This window comes from Pteropus alecto, unplaced genomic scaffold, assembly GCF_000325575.1.
Source record: "Pteropus alecto unplaced genomic scaffold, ASM32557v1 scaffold38, whole genome shotgun sequence".
Classification (NCBI taxonomy): Eukaryota; Metazoa; Chordata; class Mammalia; order Chiroptera; family Pteropodidae; genus Pteropus; species Pteropus alecto.
Window position 1 is genome coordinate 7152409 of NW_006442512.1, and position 11914 is coordinate 7164322.

Below are 11914 nucleotides of genomic sequence, written 5' to 3' on the forward strand. Positions count from 1 at the left end.
ATCCGGAGTCCTAGTACTAGCTGCGAGCCTGGATCACAGCCAGACCTGGAACCAGCCAGGCCTGGGACACATACACACACATACACACACACACACACACACACACACACACACACAGAGAGTACACCACACATCCTAACACATATTTATGTAAAATATGGCCATCTAAAAAAATCGATGGGTAAAGTCTGATAACTTTATCTATATAATAGCTACAGTATATAATACTACCATGACTTTGCAATTTCATCAGGACTGAAAACAATTCAGTTTCCTGGGAGGTAGGGTTGCTTCATGGAATTAGCCAGGGGTTCACTTAGCTCACTGATCAATTCAGTCATCTTGTTTGATATGATAACTCTAAAGAGGGAGTCTGCCAGTGTCAGTAGCCTCAAGCACTTCTGTGGTTAACATTGAAATGATAGCTTTTTGGTGTTATAACCATTTCAGAGTTGGAGAGAGTTCTCAGATTCTGTAAGAAAATGAACCACTAGCTATATTTTGTAATACTAGAAAAAAAAAAGGAAAAAAAAAATAATGTGCTCTCTGGTACATATGTAATGTATTATATCCACAGGATAAATGGGCTAAAATTCCATTTCTGATATAGCAACCTCAGATCCAGGAGAATAAAATTAATATATTCATGACTGTGACTAGATTTGGATTAACATAGCTAAAGGTAAAGTTTTACCCCTTGTATTTATGCTTCTAGACAACCTAGTACTTAATTTTTGGGGAATGGGGGATGTCTATTTCCAATACCCCCAGGGAATATGCATAAATAGTAATGTTCATCTACTTAAAAGTGACATGGAAGCATTGCTGCATTTCTTTCATGACTAATGGAAATACAAATAAACAGTTTCTAACTAGGTAAGCCTCACTAGTTTAGTTTTATACTCCACAAGCCTGATTATTTATAGTCCATCTATTTCCATACTAACTATAAAACAACCAAATAGTCAATGAAATGTGACTATTATCTCGAAGATTGGTTACCAGATTAGTTTGCACATGTTGTTTAAATTGTTTTTATTTTCAGTAGTTATTATTTTTTAAGAACCAAAAAGAAAATACTTGAACACGCATAGTATTAAGACATAAATATGGGATGCGGAGAAAGAAAGATGGCAGTAGTCAGGCTCCCTCCTGATACCCTTAGTAGCTTCTGAGTGGAAGTGACTCAGCACTTCTTGTAGTATGCCCTGGCTTCCATTATCTGGCAGTGTGCCTCTATTGTTTAACCTGCTTGTAAAAGGTGCTGCCGCCCTGTGCGGTAGGCTGTGCCCTTGCAGGAATAAAGAGCTATGTCACAGCTGCCTACAGATCCCCACATTTTCTTTCAACTGCCCGAGCTTCATACCCCCTAATTTGGAACCTCGAATCTACAACAACACATATGGTTCTTAAGGAAAAAGAGTAATTTCAAATAACGATGAATTTGAAAATAGTCATTGCTATTTTAAAGACCAATATTTAGCAATTAAATATATAAATTAATCATTATTAAGATAAAATAGATTAAGAAAAAATTTGTAAAAATGTCCCTTGGTTCTCTGATTTGCCATGCAAAACCTCCACCCTTCTTAGTTCTGCCTATGGTGCAATGCCTTACCTCAAACTCCAATGCAGGTCTGGGGTGGTAAAAAATAGTATGGGGCCTGTATGAGAACTGTGTATCATGGGTAAGAAGTGAAGGGAAAAGCTTTCACAACTACTGCTTTCTGTGCATCATTTGCAGGAAAAATTCAGACAGCACAACAGTGGCAATTCATGATGATGAGATTACCTCAGATCCTGCTACGGAAAGACATTTCAGCCAAAAGGCATTGATTACCTGGGGCGCTCACAAGATCAAAGTGGACAGTGGTGAGATTCTGGGCATCAAGCCAGAGAGTGTTCAACCTCACAATGAATCCAAACACTTCTAAATTTGCTCGGAAATATAATGATACTGAGAAGTGTTCCAGATGTGAGGATTCCACATATGCTGCTGAGAAGATTAATTAGAGCTGGAAAGGCCTGGCACAAAAGCTGTTTCTGATGTGCCAAATGAAGGAATAGTCTTGAATCAATAACCCTAGAAAGAAGGTGAAATCTATTGTAAAGAATGCTATACAAAGAACTTTGGGCCCAAAGGATTTCGATATAGCCAAGGAGTAGGACTCCTTGTTAATGCTCACTAAAGGTGTAAACCCTGAACAAATCACGCACTGAGAATCTCTACATAATATAGGCATAATATAATCTAACACTAAACTACTGTGCAATTCTACCAGCACTCAACTTGCATATTACCATCGCATATTACCATATACTTGAATAGGCTGGCTGACTAGGAGGAACAGAAAGCTGTATCCTTTTGCTTTATTCATTAACATTTTCAAGAAACATTTCTTCTACATTTCAAATAAAACTTCACAAAAAAAATTCCCAATGCAATATTTACTATTCGAATATATTATTTAAAAAACATCAAAATTAAAAGTAAATAAACATAACTTCTATTCCATTAAGTTTCAACCTTATTTACATAGTTTTGCAATTGGGACTGGACCATTAGTTTCAATAAATCTCTAGCATCTATAAATTTTATCTGGCTTAATTTTCTCGTGAACTTTTTAAAACACATGTAAGCTATAAAAAGCACCAAAGAAAAATTCAGATTTTCTAAGAGGTCAAAAGCTGAGTTTGAGGAGTCTTCGCCAACCGTAATTGCCAGGGGTTATGGAAAAGAGTAGGGAGGGTAAAACAGAATATTTTTCCAGAGAACGTATACTCTCTAAGATAAGTAGGATCTAATTCTTTTAAATATATGCTGCACATTTTCTTCATCTCTCATTCCCTCAAAATTTCTACCAATTATTTTCATTGTCTTCAATATGTGTTTAAAAACCTACTCTTTATAAAGAGATTTTTCTGCTGATTTTATCAAACCTAACTCACTAATTTAGTGTTTTCTCCCCCATCGATGGACTTAGAAATCTTTGTCCCTTTGCTTATGATATCTCTGTTTGTTTAGAACATTCTTTCCCTTCTTTTCTTCTAATTAACTCCTATTTATTCTTTTAGACTGAGTTTTGATCTCACTTCATGTAAGTCAGGATTGTTACTTTACATTGTAGTAATGAATCATCCCAATTCTGATGGCTAAAAATATCAAATGCTTATTTTTCATCCATGTCATATATCTGATGTATGTTGGCAGTAGGTTCTGTTATAATACAGGCCCTATCTCATTCTTTCAGAATTTCTGCGGCAGTTAAGAGGGAAGAAAATGCAATATACCATGCACTGGTTCTTCACGCTTCCACTCAAAAGGTGACATATCACCTCTGCCTACATTTCACAAACTGAAGCAAATTGCCTAAACATGCCTAACAAAAATAGGGATACAAGTGCAATCCTACAGCATACCCAAGGGAGTGACCAGGTATTTGTGACCATCACTATGGTTATCAAGGGATTAAAAAGTGTGTCATATTTGTCACGATATGCCCTGGTTATACAACTTTTAGATTCTGTATATCCTGAGTGCCTATTCTATGTCTAACAATTTCTAAGTTATGTATTACTGTTAGGTAGTTAGGTAGACATGAGTGACTGGGGAATGAAGGCCCCGCCCAAAGACCTCCCTTTGGACCTCCCTGGAACATCCATTTTATGGTTATAAATTACCTCTTTATCCTAAGACACAAAAGAGGAAGAAGCCATAAACTAGTAGCCAGTTTAATCTGGCTGTGACTGGTGAGCAATCAATCCTACACTAACCTCCCTGTGACCTAGCCTCATCATACCATTGTTATAATATCATGCATATGCCTGGAAGTTCATCAATCTAATTATAACAGACTGAATTCTGGGTAACTGCAAAGGTTTATATAACAGCCAAATGTCAACCAAAATGACCTCACATGCCAATGATTTAGCACCACCCTTGTAACTTCCCATCATAGCCCTAATATAATACAGAACTTCCCACTTCTGCTGTTACAGAAGTGTAACCTCTCTTTACTGTAACCTGCCCCTTCCTCAGAGCATACTTTAATCACACCTTTTTTTCCCACGGCTATAGCCCTCTTTGGCGTACTCCCGTTTCTCTCTTGAAATGTACCGTAATAAATCTTACTTTTTAAAAATCTCGCTGATCTGTAATTCTTTATTGCATCAGAGCCGAGGACCCCTTAGGGTTACCAGTGCAATGTTGGATTTAGATCGCCCCAATAGTAACTTTACTAATAACATACTATCCTAGCTCTTGAGGAGAACAAGAAATCAAAACTCCAACCATCTTCTAACTTACAAAACCTGAGCATGCTTGAAGAATCAATAGGACTTTGAGGTATTTTTTTCTTTCCTTTTTATTTTTTAACCTGGAGGAAAAACATTTAGCAAATAATGAGTTATTATCATTAAGGGTAAAATAGCATTGAAAATAAAGGTAAAAGTGAGCACGGAGTGAAAAAAAGTCTATTGCCTGGCTAATTAGCCTTCCATTTTCTAAGGCAGGAATATATTCAGACAAAACTTGTCATAACATAGAGGAGGAACCTAATTGTCACATCAGATCATATAAAACATAAATGAGATTTCCAGAAATAATTTTCATTTTATTTTTGACTATGGTATAGCACAATACTTAAATTCCCCTCTAAGAGGGAAACACTTTCTTCTTTGCTCAAATATTGAGGACTGTGGAGGTGTTAATGACAGATCTGATTATGCACCAAGAGTATAGTGACATCTGTAAATGGGCAAAGATTCTCAAAGGCTGACTGACAACTCTGCTTTAGCAGATAGTTGTTAGAAGGGAAAAATGAGTTTCTGTTATCACTTGTCACTACTTCTTTCATGAACACTATCTGGATCTGACTGCTAGTACTCCCCTCTCACCTCCGTTGTACCCAAATAAAGTTACACAATAGTGCTAAAGAGAACCTCTGTCTTTTGTGTTGGTGCTACATCTGTGCCCAGCATACAGATTCTTTCTTCCTGGGTTCTAGTCATGTGATTAAATGATTTTGTTGGTCTTCTAACTGCATTATATTGTTTTTATGTTTTATTATTTTACATTAGCTTCGTTAAAGCTCATAATGTTAGTAAGTTTTTATCTAACTTAATTTTCCTGCTCACTTCTTTAAATATATGAGAAATGTTCTTAAATTAATGAAGCTAGGTAGACATATGGCAAAACTACTTTACAGAAAGATAAATGAAGAGTCTTAAGAAAACAAAATCATGTTTTTCATTCGCATAACAAGGAAGAGGGTCCCAAGCTTTTCTTTAATATAATTTAAAACAAAAATTGTAAATTATAAATTAATCAAGTTAAGATTACTGTATTGATTGTTACCTATTGCAATTCCCTTAGTGTCTTGAGCATAGTGGATTCTTAGTAAACATGGCTCCTTGAGAATAATGCTCATCATTCAGAGTATGATGATAATAAAGTCTTGATAATGTAACAATGTTGCAGCCAATTCAGCTCCATCTTACTGTCCAATAGCTCTGAAGAACTTGATGTAGACAAGCATCAGGACAAGATAATGTAGTAAAGTATTTGCCACCCTGATCCACTTTAGGAAATTACATAAGCTCACATTTCAATGCATTTCTAGCATTGTGTACCATACTGCTATTCATTTACCAAACAACAACAACAACAACAACAACAAAACAACAAAAAAACAAAAACACTTTAGGATATCTCTCCTCTAGGCTTTTATGCTAATACCATTTCTCCATTGTCTTTTATTTAGGTAGAATATATATGGATTGTTTTGGCAATCGCAGTAAGACAGGAAAATTGACTCTCAATTTTTCACATCTTTTGGTTCTCATCATAGGGTTCAGCTAGCAATAAACTTGCTTTCTCAGAATGAAAAAAATATTCGAATAACTGTAAAACACCATCCATGTAAAAGTCAAAAAAGAAACTAATCAATGACGAATGCTATAATTTTAAAGATTTGCACTCTGATTTGAAAAATATTTCCTTCTCTTGCAATACTTGCAGAAGTAAAACCCAAGATGCTAGTGTCTCTCTCAAATTTGCTAAATGTGCAATTCTGATTAATAGAAATATGGTAACTTTTATTTGCTGGCACAATTTCATATTAAGTAGACAGTTTTAGCATTTTCAGGTTTATTTCTATTGAAAAAAAGTAAAAAAGAAAATTATTGTTTGTTAACCATTCACAATTAACTATTGTACAGAAAAAAAGGTTCATAATTCTATAGGAATTATATAATGCACTATGAATAAAGCAGTAAACTTTGCCATGAACCTCAACATCCTCTGGATGATGTGGTAAACCAAATAACAGTTACCGTAGAAGGAGATGAGTGCCATTTTGAAGCAAGACAGGGCAAATTTCTGGGAGTGGGGGTGGGTGGGAAGCTGAAGCCCTGCACTGAGAGTTAGTTCTTGGCTGAGTTGCAAGGGAGAATTCAAATGCACGCCAAAATTAGGATCAAAAAGAAAAGTTTATTAGAGAAGGGATAACGCTCCACATACAGAGCGCGATCTCCTCTCAAAGGCAGAGAGTGAGAGAACTTAAAGAGACTCAGAGGGACAGAAACAAGACAGAGAGATGAGGACAGTGAGTGAGACAGAAAAAGAACCCAAGGCCAGAAGACAAGATAGATGGCCTTGCCCGCCTCTCCCTTCCAAGAAGCAACTCTCTCTCTGGGCTTTGGAATTTTTCCCTGATCCCTTGCTCAGCCCTCTCCCTATAATAACCCAGCATGCACTAGAGCAGCAAGAGGGCCTTTGTGACAGAAGTTCGCAGTCTTCTCAGTGTGCCGGCTCTTGAATAAACCTGCTTTCCTTCTACCAAACTCTTATCTCCGGAGTTACTGAATTATGGACAGCAAGCAGTTGGACCTGAGTTCAGTAACAATGTTTAAATATAACAAATCCAGAATGGAAAAAGATTAAGTCATAAAGTGCTGTCACCATCTAAAATTATAGTAATTAGTTGTGTATATGATATAGAATAAAAAAAGAGGTCTACTCTAAAATTAGAAACTGGAAATTATTGGTATTCCTAAAGGAGCTTGAAATGATGAAATTTTTAAAACAATTTTAAGATTGTGTACAGTGAGTAGAGAATAAGGCTAAAAACAGAACCTTAAGAAAAGTAATATAAAAATAATAAGCAGGAAAAAATACTGAAAGCAAACTAACAAAAAATAAGAGACATAGGTGGAAAACTAGAAAAGTAGATATCATAGAAGCCTATAGGAATGTTTTTCAAGAAGCAACATGTTGTCAATGGTGCTAATGTTGCTGAAAGATGAAGTAAAATAAGAACTGAGAATTTTGTGATGAAAATTCATGGTGGCCTTGATGAAATTAGTTTACATAAAATGTGTGTGTGTATTTATGTAAGGTGATGAGGAAAAAATATTGTGTAGACAACTCAGAAAGATTGGCTCTGAAGAGGTCGGAAATGAGATATTAAAATTGAGTTAAAGAATCGGGATAGAAAAGAAATGAGCCTTGAATAATGGCGATAGGAAAATGTGGTAGACAGAATAATGGTTCCCCGAATGTGTTTATATCTTAATTCTAAAACCTGGGCATATGTTACCTTACATAGCAAAAGTGACTTTGCAGATTTATTAAGATAGTGTCTTGATATAGAAAGATATTCCTGGATTATTTGGATGGATTCAATATAATAAGTGTTCTCACAAAGGGAAGACAGACATGTCAGACCCAGAGAAGAAGATGAGATGATGGACTCAGAGTTTGAAAACATATGACTGCTAACTGGGGACCACAAGTGAAGAAACCCAGGCCGTCTCGAAGACTTGGAAAAGGCAAGGAAATGGATTCTTCCTTGATTTTAGCTGACACCTTGATTTTAGCGATCTAAGACCAATTAAGACTTTAGACATCCAGAACTATAAGATAAATTTGTCTTGTTCTAAACCACTAAATTTATAGTAATTTGTTACCACAACAATATCAAAATAATACAGAGGGTATTAGTAACAGAGGGAAAAAAAAAATGTGAACTATAGAGAAGGGCAGTCAATGGTGGGATAGTCCTGAGAAGCAAAAGATGCTATCAGAAGCTGACGAGGAGCATCGAGCTTGGGCAGAAGGAATAGAACCAAAGGGTGAGAGTGTGGAGCAGCCTGGGGTTAAGGAGGCTAGAAGCTGGTGGAGTCTGAAAAGAAAAGGAACAGTGTCATATGGGAGGTTTGAGAAGAGAAATAGAGATTTGAAGTAATTGAAGAATAGAAAATATAGAGAATTTTCAGAAAGTGTTGAAGGCCTTATGGAGATGGAAGTCAACACATATAGAGTAGCACCTGCCTGCTTGGTTATGTGATTTTATTTTTAATTGTTCATAAGTTCATGTTCAGAAAAGTCAGAGGGTTAGACTAATTTTTACATGAGACATTAGAGCAAAGGAAATGATGCCATTGGCAAGAATATGGCCATAGGCTATCTGCTCTAAACTGCTGCTAAGAGAAGTTGAGACGTTTACTCAAAGACGCACAGCTAATAAAAAAGACCAATCTTATAAATCCCCATCAATTCTGATCTCAAAGTTCATATTCTCAGCTGCTTTCTCAGGTATCTGCCATTATATAGCAAATTTAATAGGAATGTAAAATCTTGTGGCAAATAAGAGACCAAAAAACAAACAAACAAACAAAAAACAAAGAGATTGGAATCACCACAAACTCAGTTTTGTTTCTACAAATAATCTTGAGTTGATTATTTTAACACAAATTTAGAATTATTCCACAATTTATAAATATAACTATTGCTATAGAATTGGGATATAATGCTACTCAGCATACAGAATACTTTGCAAATATTTCATTTATTGAAATAGATTAAATATTTTGAGAAATATGTTTTACCTTACTGGTAATAACTAAATGCAGAAAAAACTTTCAAAGTTTTATTTAGGTATATTTTTTAACATAAAATTTAAAAAACGTATTATTTGAAATTCCTCCAGATAGTAGATTTGGGCTAGGAAGAGCAAGAATATTCATTTCTGGTCTGCTCAGGGTCCCTGTCTTTAAAGATTTATTTTACCATTGTCTTTATTAATGATTAGTTTAGGCGGGTTCGAAAATACCTTCTGAACCCCAGTGATAGGCAGATGCACATATCTGACTAATCACAGTTCTTCATTCCATGGACAAGAAATTAGTCCAAATATCATTGTATGTTGGGATTTTCACTAGAGAAAACCGGAAAAACACATGCTTTTTATTTTTCTCTCTTTGTCATGCCAACCTCCAAGGAATATATAAATTGGCAGTTGCCTGGGGAAACTCGATGCTTTACTTGAACAGCATCTATCTGAGAATGAAGTCAAGCAAAGCTGAGAAAAGGAGAAATAGATAAAGAGTTCCCATGACTCTGAATTCCTGAAGTCAACCATGCCTGAAGATAGTGCTAGTCCTTGGAGTCAAAAAGCTCTTTTTGTGCCAAGGATAGATTGAGTTCTGTTGTCATTTGTAACCAAAGTGCCATGACTGAAAAAACAAAGTAATTTTTGCCTTTATTAAGGTTAGTATTAAAACTCAATGGAAAAATCTGTTTGTTTTCTCTCTATGAATGTCTTACTCATGTTACTATTTCAACAATGGTTTATGTCAGAAATAATTTTTACACAGTTTCAAGTTCTGTGCAAATTTATTTAAATTACAATGTAGCAGATGCATCCAAAAGCTTAAGTTACAACAGGACTGAGTGTGAACTTAAAAATCATGAACCAAGGAAAAAATAAGCACAGAGAATAATTAGAAATTTGAGGAAATGACATTAGTTTTTTTCATTAGGATAATTATTAATCTGTCTATATAGTCACATAATCCAAAAACATAATATGAGGTAAATAATCAATTCTTGAAACTTAATCCTGTTTATTAAATGTGACAATTTAAAGGGAAGGATTTTTCATACAGCTTATACCAATTTATATTTCTATATTTAAGCTGTTATTTGTATGGTATTTTTCTCTATATCACTCTTTAACATCTACAATGTAAGTTAACATTAAAGAATATGTATCATAAATCATGCAACATTTAAAATATTTTTAGAATATTAAAGATAAAATGTTTATATATTAAGCAGCAAATAATATTTAAGCTCATGTAATTTCTTGCCTATTATAAGGAGAATTAATATTAATGCTAAACAATTATAACTTAATTTCTCAATTAATAACCTTACTAAATTTTTTTCTAATAAGGAAGAATATCAGCTATATTTAGCTTTGTTAGGAAAACTCCCAAACTTCTATGACCTAATATCCTTAGGGATTTTAAAGATTATAAATGAGATAAATTCACTGGATGCTGATTTGTGGTTTAGCTGACTTACATCTTCAATTATTATTTTTTTGTTACTGAGATGTCAGTTTGAGAGTACAGTAGAATATAGCGTTATGAATAATGCAAGACAAGCCATGTTAATATGCAGCTAAGTAAATTATCATATGGGAAATATAGTCTATGTGGTAAAGGTTATAGTAGGTAAGAAAACACACGTATGCTAATATCACAGCAAGGGAAGTTCACTCTAAATATCCTCCTGAGAGTTAGTGGGCGAAGGCATTAGATCATTTCTTGGAAGGATTTTTATCTATATATTTTCATTGACACTTATTTATTGCAACAATTTTGGTTTGTTTTTATATTTACTATCACTATCAATAATTTTCTACAATAATTTTATTTTTAATAGTTACATTTGATAATTTTCATCTGTAAACATCAAAAATAGAGTCTATTTTCTATTTATTTCTAAATTTACATTTATCATTCCTTAACAAGATGCATACTATCTTCATCGGGAAGAGTATACAAGTAATACTGGCTATCAAACATAAACTTATACAATCCAGTACAACTTCTATTGTTTTTTTCCTACTCACTTTTAATCACTAGACAGGCATGCATAAACGGATGGTCCCTTATCTTTTATAAATCAGTTATACAGGAATAAACAGTTCTTATTTTACAAAGAAAAGAGTGTGTAAACTAAAGAGCTCCTTCTGGCCACCCAATCTGGCTACTGCACACATTTATCTCAAAGAATTCACCACTCTCTGTAATTTAATTAAGATTTAAGTATAGACAGACTAACTTGGGGAGAAACATTTAAAAAGTATCCATGTCTCTGAACTGGGCCCACATTAACTAAGCTCATATAGACTGATTGAAAAGAGCTCAAATGCTAATAGGCTAATTTGTAATAAAACTGCAGTTGTGACAAGAATGCTGAAGTTAGCACTTTTTCTTCCTGCAGCCTAGTAACATGTAAAGTCAAATTATAATCCAAATAATGTTTAATAAAATGTACAAGAATGTGAAATATGACTCATATTCTTCCTCACTAAAGGCTAGTTATATCAAGTACCACATTATTAAAAGCCTGTTTGGTGATCATGAAAGCAGAATGAAGGAATTAGCAAATATCGAGAAATCTCTTTTAGCTACTAGCAACAAATACTATCCCTCAACTTGGGAAATCTTGTTAAAGGAACACGGTTGTTAGATTCTACATATCCTTAAGACCAACATCAGAGAGACTCTGTTATTTTTACTTCTACTTATATTCCTCCCCACTGTGTCCAACATGTCCTTATAAGGTCTACTTTAGTGTGAAACTACATTATGTCTTTTTTTTTTATAACACCAGAATAGTTATTTCATAGCATTTAGCAAAATTGTGTATTTAAATTAATTAAATAATTACTTAGTCAATGCCTCTTGAACTGTAAGCTTTCAAAGTCAGGGTTCTTAATTGTTTTGATCATTATTTTATACACTATACTTGAGGCACAAGTAAGTACTTGGTAAACACACACACTATATAGAGAATGTTATGTTATATATATATATATGTGTGTGTATATATATATGT

General features: G+C 34.3%; 1 pseudogene; it reads left to right on the top strand.

The window, feature by feature from the left end:
* The first annotated feature begins 1629 nt into the window (after positions 1–1629).
* On the top strand, positions 1630–2189 carry LOC102896055 (annotated as a pseudogene).
* The last annotated feature ends 9725 nt before the right edge of the window (positions 2190–11914 follow it).